The sequence below is a fragment of the Drosophila montana genome, unplaced genomic scaffold (genome assembly GCF_035044405.1).
Source record: "Drosophila montana isolate Dmon_TW-CO22-7 unplaced genomic scaffold, ASM3504440v1 contig_3139_1, whole genome shotgun sequence".
Taxonomy (NCBI): domain Eukaryota; kingdom Metazoa; phylum Arthropoda; class Insecta; order Diptera; family Drosophilidae; genus Drosophila; species Drosophila montana.
The window spans coordinates 75,896-87,210 of NW_026998019.1; the positions used below are offsets into that span (position 1 = coordinate 75,896).

An 11,315-nucleotide genomic window follows, 5' to 3' on the forward strand; every position below is an offset into this window, starting at 1 on the left:
GCTGGCGCCTCGTAATCCTGCTCTTCCATGGCCAGCGTCATCCAATCCAGCTGTCGCTCACCAAATATTCTATTTCAGGCCGACGTATGCCCGAACACGTTCATCATATGGTAAGCCCATTCATGTTCTGCCTTTTTTCATATATTTATACATAACCTTGTTCTGATACTTATGGTGTATATTCTTTTCCTTTTCAACTACTATTGGCTTTGGTAGGTGTTCTGCTCCTGCCTTTCCGCGGTCGCCGTCACCGAACTCGTCTATCCCGCCATCATCGCGCTCCCTCTGGAGTTTCCTGGACAATTTTCGCACTGTGAGCAGAATGTGTCCGGCTTTCCGCACCTATAGCAGAATATCTTCCGCTCTTTGGTTAGGCAGTGTCCAAAGATATAGTCGAACTGCCTTCAGTTCCAGCATACTAGCTGGGAAGATATCCTGCCTCGCACGAAGGCCTCCTCTAGTGCTCTAGGCGGGTTCCGGTCCGGCTTCTGCGACCAATGTGCCTCTCCACTTCTATGCACTCTTGGCGCGGCTCATCTCTCTCAGCGGCTTCTGATTTCGCGCGGCGAGCTGACGCATGTGCTGGATGTAATCATCCACCCCTTCGCTGGTCACTTGCTCTCGCTGTTGTAGCTCTTGAATCACATCATGCTCCGTTTGATAGCCCCGGAACTTGCCTAAGAGAACGTGCCGCAGTTGTATTAAGCTGTCGACCCTAGAATGCCGCACGTGCATCTAATACCACTCCGCACGTCCGGTCAGGAGCAGGTAAACACCGCGTAGGACCTCCTTCCACGGGCATTGATATTGCCTCTGCAGGAATTCCAGCCGAAACACGAAGTCCTCGACAGAATTCATTGCGTCCTTGCCGTCGAACTTGACGTTCCACCGCTCGAGCTGCAGGTACGCTGTTTCTCGTACGTTGGCATACGCTTCCTCCGGTTGAAAGTCATCCGCTCTCCGCTTCTCTACTCGGAAGTGGCGATTATTTGGATTCCTCGCCTGAGCATCTGCAATGAAAACTGGGCTGCTGGATGAATACTACGCTCCTCGCGCACCTTGTCTGTATGGCTTCGGTGGCACCGACGGTGAAAATGGCTCGCGCTGGAACCCTTCTCGCTCTTCCAGGATGGCGCCTGTTTGCGGTCCCGGCACGACGGGTCTTGGTGGCATTGGCGCAGTGTTAGACTCTCCGGTGCGGCTTCCCGGCGGCCTAAGCACATCAATGATGCCCTTCATCATCTCCATGAAGCCTGTTCGCACCTCCTCTCGGATGACTCGCTGATGCTGGATGGCAGAGCATGCAAATATGTCTGGTGTGCTTGAGCTATCGCCACGTTCGCTGCCGATGTGAGCACTGAGTCTTTCGTCGGTTTTGGGAACTCCCACTTTCGTGGAGGTCTATTTTGTTGCGCCAATTCCTTCTTTAAGTCTACCAGATGACCCTCCGCCGGGATCTGTCTCTCAGGGAGTCCCCGGAAATTCAATGGCATTTTCACCAGACCTCCAGCCATGCACGGTGGTGGCAGTGCCGACGCTCCGTCAGCGTCCGTTCAGATACCTGTTCCTCAGCCATACTAATTCCTCCAGAAAACTGTACCCCTCTCTTCAATAGGGCTTACTAACCCTAATACTAGACAAAAAAAAAACTTTACAAATAACTCCTATTAAATAAATAAATAAATAAACATCCACCAACAAATCGTACTAATATTGAATGAATAGTTTTTTAATGGCTTTTATTTATTTTGAATTCACTTTCACATACTTTGACGCCGCATAATCTGGACAGTGGACAACATTTAAGCATTCGCTAAATGCTCAGTTGGTCAGTTTTGACTGACGAACGGAATTCAGGGAAGTCTATTTGGCTTCTGTCACATTTCTGGGCACTATTGGGGCATGCTGTGTCACAGGTGCGGCGCAGGATCGAATCTTTATCGTCCTGGTTCATCACAATAAACAAACTCTAACAAAACCTACCCTAATATCACATTTTATCACAGGTTTTTTTGTCATGGCGGCTACCCCCAGGCTATAATGGACAGTCGCAAACGTTTCGCCAATATGCGAACGTGACTTACCGCCATCAGCCCCAGAAAAAAAAATCTTCTCGTGCTCACGGATATTCTTGTAATATCTGCCCCCGTCGTGCTTCTCGGATTCCACTAGACGCTGCGCGATTATGCGCCGCCTATTCGTGCCACATAAGACATCAGCGGTGTGGATCCTAAAGCCAACGGAGACTTTTCTCTGTACCTGCGTTGATATTTTTATTGATTTTTTTTATTTCCGCCCCGACTTCAAAGAAGTAAGGGAACTACTTATTTCTCGTTGGGCCGCTCCGGCTGGCTCATCGGGTCTCTGGGTGAAGTCCTATTCCTGGCCCGCAGTCCGCACAATCGATATCAAAAAAGCTACAACATCTGTAGCAACACAAACCTACACAACACTACCCAAAATGAACAGCCAGAACTTCTAACAAATGAACAACACTAACAGCTGTGACAACTAGTAAATGTAAACAACAAAGGTGAGACTCTAATATAAATTAACAACAACAAAAACTATTAATCCACTTTACTCTTCCAGATCGGGTCCCGGTTCCAGACCCAGCGTACTCGCCCTAACTGAGACGATCACCTGATATCGACTCCCTCATTTTGGCCAGTAGATGGCCTTCATCAGCCCGTGTTGGCTGTCATGCCTCTCTCGCCATCATTAGATAATTAGCTGGACATTTCGTTCTTCAGTGTTTGCATATAATTGGTTGCATTTCCTTAAAATTATTAACAATTACTATTATTTCTTATTGGATTTCTCTTTGCAGGATATCTCCACTAAGCTATTTATCATTTTATGCGAGCTGGCATTCCTTACATTTAACAGGTGCGTATAATTATTGTATTCTCACATTGATAGTTGACACTAATATCTAAAATTTTATTTTTTTACAGAGTAGATTAATTTTACAACATTAAAATGAACAAAGTTTGTTGCCAGTCGCCGCGAAAAAAACGGAAAGGAGGCAATTATAATGTAATCGTTGCACCAATGGGAACAAGATACCCACGTAAATGAACCTATAACCGGGTGTGCCACGATAATCAGTCGCGCAGCAGGTATTTGAGGTATTAAATCGCTTAAATCTACCTTACCCTACCTAAAGAGCCATCTGGGTGGCGGTAGGGGGCGATTGAAAGGGTATTTTAAGGTATGTATGTATGGGTGTATTGTTCGTGCAAGTAACAAAATTTTAACTTTTATAATTAGTAGGCCGATGCAATAACATTTGGATCGTTCACTCGCTGTTCGCGCTTTAGAAAGTTTGGCGTGAAACTAGGCGTAAGTACATATTTAATTTATCTTAAAGTACTGAATCTAATAATGGCAAAAAGCTTTTCTCAGTCAGGGGTCTCGAACATGCCTGTTACTCGGGCGAGGAAGGACGACATGGAACTGACTCACTTGGATGGTGTGGGCGTGGTCTCGCCCGTGGCCGCTTCTTAGCCTATCCTTCGGGATAGCCTCGATAAGTGCGCCGAGGGTATGGCTGACGTGCGCCGCTGAGCCGAAACCTGGCCTGGGTGTGAAACTGTTGGCCTCTTGGGTCAGAGAGCTGGTCCCTTCGTTGCCGGAACCGTGGGTTTTTATTTATTTATCGTCTTATCTTTATTTGTTCGTCCCGTGTCGCATGTAAGTTTTAAATTTTGTATATCTTGTTAAAGTTTAATTATTAAACAACAAAATTGCTCGTTATTTTTTTTGTACGCGTCGGATTGGTTGGCCGGTTTAAAACTTTTTCTAGAATTGTTTAGTACAGGGCCGACATGCAAAAAGAAAAACTTAATTCTGACAAAATCGAACTACCCGGCTATACATTTGGGCAGCAACATCATAGATGCCGAAATTCGGAACACGCATACATTCAAATGTGGTCACCATTGCTGCCCATATGAGCAGCAGCATTTTTAGGTCAACGGACCAATTGTAGGCCAAGAGCGTTAGCAAGGGCATCCGATCCGCACTCCCTACAATATTTTTAGGAGCGAATCGGGCGGGCAACCGCCTACGCTCTCTCACCTTTTTTTGTTTAAGGCAGTGGATCCTGAGCTTGCCGGTGCCACCCCTGCAAAATTTGGATCGCTCTAAGGTTCTAAGGGCCCGCACCGATATATCAATAAGCAACATGTCTCTTGACATTGACTCAGTAAACTAGGTCTTGTCTGCGAATTCGGTTTTGTTGCCTATTCCTATTTCTCATAGGTTGGCTAAAACCTTCATTTTCCCTACAATCTCGTTGAGACTCTTTGTTGTTCTAGCAGGATAAACACACATAGCAACATAGATATATATTCATGTATACATCACTCAGTTCCATATAACATTGTTATTCACATTAGTGTTAATATTGTCTAATTCACAGTCGTGCAGCTGAAAAAATGGTTTGCGGCACTAAAACTTCCAACCACAGGCACCAAGGCCGAGTTAACGGCGCGCCTCAACGCAATTTCGTCAGAAGTGCGAGGCATGGCGCCACCTGCCAACGCTGATCAAGCCCATGATGCAAGCGACATTGAAGAAATTCGCAGTATTACGGAAACAATGCAAGAAACAATGCACCAATCGAGGTATATTGCGAAATTGAAGCATCACCAAACCAGGTGCAGAAGACAGCAAGTGCTTTTGAGCCTTTATATAGCTTGCAGCCGGGCATAAGCATTTAAAAGGAAACAGCGTCATTAGGCGCAAGCGTAACCAGACACGACGCGCGAAATGAAATCAACTTCTTACAGCAGCTGCGTGCAGAAATTGAAGCCAGCAAAATTGAGTTTCAACAGATTTTGGCGGAGTTTGAAAGCGCATAAAGTCGTGCCGTCAATGACTTCTCAAACAACAATCACAGTGGCAACGCAAACGATATAGACGATCCCAGCAGTAGCAGCAGTCGTGATATCGATAGTATTCGAAACATTAATATTGATAATGCTGAGAATGGCAACACCCACAAAGTAACCGTCGATAATGGCGGCAGTGTTGAACAAAAACAGCACTCAAATGTAAACAAAGCGATCGAATTTTTAACACCAGCAATGACACTAGCACAAGACAAGAAAATAGCGATGGACTATGATGGCACCTAATTATGTAAGATGTTTTAAAATTAATTTTACAAACTTCATTGCATATCCCCTCAATACAGCATGCCTTATAGACTCGAGTTGTCCCATTTCATTAATAAAAAAATGTCTATTGCCCAAAGAGGCCGAATTACAACATGAGCCAGAAATTTATTTTGGATTAAATAAAATTTGCTTTAAAATATTTGGAAAAATATTATGCTTTGTACTAAAAGGATCAATAAAATGTTGTTTTAATTGACAGTAGAAACAAACGAGTTTATGAGTTATGATGCAGTCAGTAGAACTTTTTTAGATGCATGCAATCACTAACCATACAATGCATAGACATCGACATAGACAGTATGAAGCCGCATCTCGCTCAGCGCACAACGTCGCTGCGCCTGATGCTATTTTTTAATATATGTATGTTAGTTTTAAATCCTCACAGCCCAAGCATCTCTTTCTCCCTGCATACCTTCTCAAAAACCTCGAAATCTACAAAAATACCTGTGTTTGTGTTTCGTGGATGTGCGCACAAGTAGGTCACGGCGTTTGACGCGAGCCAGAGATATTTTCTTCAATTGTGTGCCCTTTGTGCCTGTGGTAGCAAAAGGCACAAACATTCAAATGCTCTAACTTGTACGCCCAGTCAGGCATAATGAGAAACATCTGATTTATTTTGATTTAATAAAAAACTTAAATGACCCAAATGAAATATTTATAGTTTATATTCTAATTTTTTTGTTTACTGAGGGGACCTATTTTGTTTAAAATAAACAAAAAAACTAAGTCGTATTTCTGCAAGTGTAATTCATCGTCGGCTTGTCGAATAATTCTAAGAAAACACCAAAAATTGAAAATGCTCAATTATTGCGACTTGCTACTTGTGCACACGCACACTCTTTCGAGGAAACAGTCGTGTGATATTATTAAAGGGTTTGGCCTGTTCATGTGCAAAACTTCTATTTTCCATGCTTGTTGTAACGGTAAGGGTACCTGAACGTTGGCATCTGTACATGGTAACTTTTTGGGATGGCCAAGCACATATACTTACGCACTTTTCTATATGGATGGAAGTATTTATGCGCTTGTGTGCCTGTTTGTTGCCTGCCTGTTCGATGCAAATTTTTTAGATTCGAAGTTTTTGGCATTTCTGAATTTCGAGCTCTACACACACACACACATGCACACAAATGTGTGTGATCAAGGGTTTGTCATGTGACAGAGATATTTTCATCATTGGATGCGTAAATTTAGGCGCCGGCACTGTCCTAGTTTCTGTGTGGACAGTCAACGAAAAATGGTGCACCTGTCTCTCGTTTGCACTTTGATATGGATGCAGACGCATGCTAGACATTCTTACCGTTATGACCTGTCATAAAACCCTTTAACCCTAAACTTTTAAAATGTCAAAAAATACATAAAAATATCACTTGCATTTTTTCCATATCGAAAAGCAAGCGAGCGACAAGTCACCTGTTTTCGTTGACTGTTCACACAGCTCAAGTATGCCAAAAAATACAAGATAGAGCATTTGAATGTGTGTGCCTTTTGCTACCACAGGCATAAAAGGCACACAATTGAAGAAAATATCTCTGGCTTGCAACACAACACAAACACATGTATGTTTGTAGATCTCGAGGTTTTTGAGAAGTTATGCATGGAGAAAGAGATGCACAAAAGCGCGCAAAGCAATGAGTGGGAGCGAGGCAAACTCTGCACATGCATACACACATATGTATGTTTTTGGGCTGTAAGGATTTAAAACTAACATACATACATTAACAAATAACATCAGCCGCATCGACGTTGTGCGCTGAGCGAGATGCGGCTTTATACTGAACGCTCGGCTTTTTAGGCCGGACATTCGGCTGCCACTCTTAGCAGTCTTACTCTATCTGGGCACACTAAAATGGTCGCAGGCACCCTTGGGGTTCCCTCGTTGACGATTTATCGGGATACGATTATTCTGCTGTTTGACATGTCTATGCATTGTATGGTTAGTGATGCAATTTAGGGTTTGATCCAAACACCACTAGAACAGATCATCGAGTTAGATCTTTTTCAGTCTATTGAAAGCGGTGGATACAAAAATCAAGGACGGCAATGTAGTAAGTGAAATTAGGGAAGTTTTTCAAAAAGATATTATCAAAGACATTGATAGTGGTTATACAACTGATCAAGCAGTTTTACAACAGGCAACGGTTACAACGGTGCAAACAGTTACACAACAGACAACGGATAAAACCGTGAAAACAGTTATACAACAGACAACGGGTACAACAGCAACAGCAAGCGAGAGAGGCTAAAGAGGCAACGGATAAATTAGGACTTAGTGAAAATTAAGAAGAAAATAATAATAATGTGCAACCTGGTTTGAGCAAAACGAAAGATCAACATATACATCGTCAACCACGATTAATTTTGAAACGATTAATAATGAGATAGAATCAGACAATTTCGAAGATAAAATGTTGAACATTTACGACACAACAAGTGAATATAGTTGTAGTGAAGAAACAAAGTGCAGATTTGTAAAAATAATTTAGGAGAGATATTTAAAAGCAATCAGACCAGATAGCCCAAAAATTAGAGCAGAAATTAAACTACGGTTAGAAAACAATAAGCCATTTAGTTGTTCTAAACGGCGATTGGCTTATATTGAAAAAGAAAAACGTCAGAAATTATTAGATGAATATTTACAGAATGGCAAAATACGTCCTAGTGATTCAGAGCACGCAGCACCATTAGTGTTAGTAAAAAAGAAAACTGGAGACATGAGTTTACGCATAGATTTTAGGAAACTCAACAAGGCACATATCGATGATTTATTAGATTAATTAGTTATCAAAACTGTGTTTTCAAAGCTATACCTAAAGAATGGTTATTTTCATGTATTCGTTAACGAAAAGTCGGTAAAATACACAGCGTTCGTCACCCCTTTAGGGCAGTTCAAGTTCTTAAGAATGCCCATGGGAGTCAAAAATGCATCTGCAGTGTTTCAACGATTCATTAATAAAATATTTTCCGATATGATCAAAGACAACAATGTTATTGTTTACATACCAAAACTAGTAGAACCCGAAAAAAAAATATTTTGGGACACAATCATAGACCAAGTAGAATATGCACTTAACAATACACAGTATCGTATCATTAAACAAACCAAGTAAAATGTTTTTCAAAACACAACAAAAACACTGTCATAGATAGTTAAAGGAAAAGCTAGAAGAAATAAATTCAACGCCAGTAACAGAAACTCTAACAAAAAACAGAAAAGATGCAGAGAAAAATAAAAAAAAAGCTAAGGAAAAAATACGAGAAACAGTATAACAAAACTAAAACTAAAGCCTAAAAAGTAAAAAGGTAGTGTAATGGTAAACAATTTTGACGCAACTATAGGCGCATCTAGAAAGTTGATTCCAAAACACAAAGGGCCGTATATGATAGTGAAGGTAATTCGAAATGACAGATTTTTGTTAAAAGACTTAGTAGGATTCCAGGCTTAAAGGTATAAAGGTGTATGGAGCAAACAAAATATAAGACATTGGATGAAAAAGAAAACAATAAAAAACTGTTTATAAAATAATAATATATGTATTTATTACATTATTAGCATAAGAGGAAGGTAATAAGTTAAATTAAAATAAGAACAAAAACCAGAGATGGAGAAAAAAAAAATAATAATAATAATAATGTATGTATACTTAAGATTCATGTAGCATTATACATATTATATTTAGCATGATCAGGAGATCATGCTGTCAGGATGGCCGAGTTGTAGCAGGATAAATACTCATAGCAACATAGATATACATGCATTCATACATCACTCAGTTCCATATAACATTGTCATTCACACACTTTTACAAAAGCATTAACATTATGACGCTATATAGCATTATTGTGTTCGAGTGAGTTCAGTTCTATATCGCACGATGAACAATAAAGTATTAAAAAGAACTACGCTGTTGCTAATAAGTTATTCGGTAAAATTGTAATCAAGCCCTCCACATTGTTTATCCTCTCCTGCTCAGCATATTCCGAATTATACCTATTTAACTGATTTCTAGCTCGTTGTCTCTGAGATCTATTAAGAACTGACAACTTTTTTGCCCTAGGCATTTTAATGTAATCTTTTAAAATTGGTATTTTAAATAATTAAAATAATTCTTTAAAATTTAATTAATAAAGTTTAAATATTAAAAATTAATATAATTATAATAATTTATTAAATATAATAAATTTACATTGATATTTTTTTAATTTCATGATATATATTAGATATAATGTAGAAATATATATAATATAATATATGGTATGTATTTAAATATATTATATAAATCGTATGGCTTTACTTAAGAACAAGTAAGAGGTTCTAGTCGGGAGCTCCCGACTAGGGGATACCCAGAACACTCTTATTTCAATACCAAATGCAGCACGCTTTACGCGCTCGTTTGCTTTAGTAGAAATGAAAACAAATTAAAAAAAAACGTTTTCTTGACACGGTTTGAACTCGCAACTTACCGCACTACTGGCCACCGCCTCTACTCAACAGCCACACCAGCCAAAAAAATAAATAATTTCCTCGGTAGTTCTCGAACTCGCTGCAGAATGCACTACCTGCCGCCGCCTCTATCCAAAAGCCACACCAAAATAGCAGCACAGAAAACAATACAATCGCAATTGCAATGCTGTTGATAGAATTCAAAGCAGACACGCATGAATGTGTGTGTGTACATGTATACAGAAATTCTTGAAATTTGCGCTTGCTGCTGCTAACACGTGCGCACATTTGTGTTTCTTAACCGATCTTTATGCAATTTTCGCAAGTACATCTTATTGTGACATCGAATATTTGTGTATTCTCAAAAACCCAATTGCATATAAATTGTTGATTAATTTGGTAGACAATACAAGTTGGATTATTATTATAGATTTGTGGTAGTAGCGGGGAGGTGGCGGTAGGTATAAAATAAAAGATACTTGATCACTATATACTATTTTCGAAGCTTCATGTCAAGTTTGGTGACTCTAGCTCATATTATTTACCAAAATTGGTAAAAAAAACAAGAATTCGATATCGATTTTTATCGATGACTTGGAGACGGGGAAAGTTTTCGAATATCGTCACCAAACTTAACATGTAGCTTCTAGAATAGTATATTTATTTATCCCGATTATGTACTGCATTCCACCTCCCACCCAACCGACCGAGGGGCGCAGTCGTGTAACGTACGACACGAGTTGCACAGTAAAAAAAAAGGACGAATACATAATTACGAGTATATGCACAAATACAATTACAAATAAAAATAAGACTATCTACTAGCTAAATAATTTAGAATAGAAGACTTTATACGAGGAGGAGAATAGAGCAGAATAGTCTGTAATGCTTGTTATATTCATCACAGAGAACCCTGAAAGGTTCATGCAAGGCATAACTAGTTGAGCAAAATTGAAGCGATAGGGGTGCAAAATTAGTTGTTAGTCTAATAGGGAATAAACAGTTTTTTATTGTTTTCTTTTCATCCAATGTCTTATATTTTGTTTGCTCCATACACCTTTATACCTTTAAGCCTGGAATCCTACTAAGTCTTTTAACAAAAATCTGTCATTTCGAATTACCTTCACTATCATATACGGCCCTTTGTGTTTTGGAATCAACTTTCTAGATGCGCCTATAGTTGCGTCAAAATTGTTTACCATTACACTACCTTTTTACTTTTTAGGCTTTAGTTTTAGTTTTGTTATACTGTTTCTCGTATTTTTTCCTTAGCTTTTTTTTTATTTTTCTCTGCATCTTTTCTGTTTTTTGTTAGAGTTTCTGTTACTGGCGTTGAATTTATTTCTTCTAGCTTTTCCTTTAACTATCTATGACAGTGTTTTTGTTGTGTTTTGAAAAACATTTTACTTGGTTTGTTTAATGATACGATACTGTGTATTGTTAAGTGCATATTCTACTTGGTCTATGATTGTGTCCCAAAATATTTTTTTTTCGGGTTCTACTAGTTTTGGTATGTAAACAATAACATTGTTGTCTTTGATCATATCGGAAAATATTTTATTAATGAATCGTTGAAACACTGCAGATGCATTTTTGACTCCCATGGGCATTCTTAAGAACTTGAACTGCCCTAAAGGGGTGACGAACGCTGTGTATTTTACCGACTTTTCGTTAACGAATACATG

At 39.6% G+C, this 11,315-nt stretch overlaps 1 long non-coding RNA gene across 1 annotated transcript; it reads left to right on the plus strand.

Annotated features, from left to right (window-relative positions):
* Positions 1 to 2,968: 2,968 nt before the first annotated feature.
* LOC135431171 (uncharacterized) lies at positions 2,969 to 4,559 on the plus strand. Its single transcript, XR_010436742.1, has 4 exons — positions 2,969 to 3,214; positions 3,274 to 3,345; positions 3,409 to 3,696; positions 4,427 to 4,559. It is a non-coding gene; the product is annotated as an uncharacterized LOC135431171 (long non-coding RNA).
* The last annotated feature ends 6,756 nt before the right edge of the window (positions 4,560 to 11,315 follow it).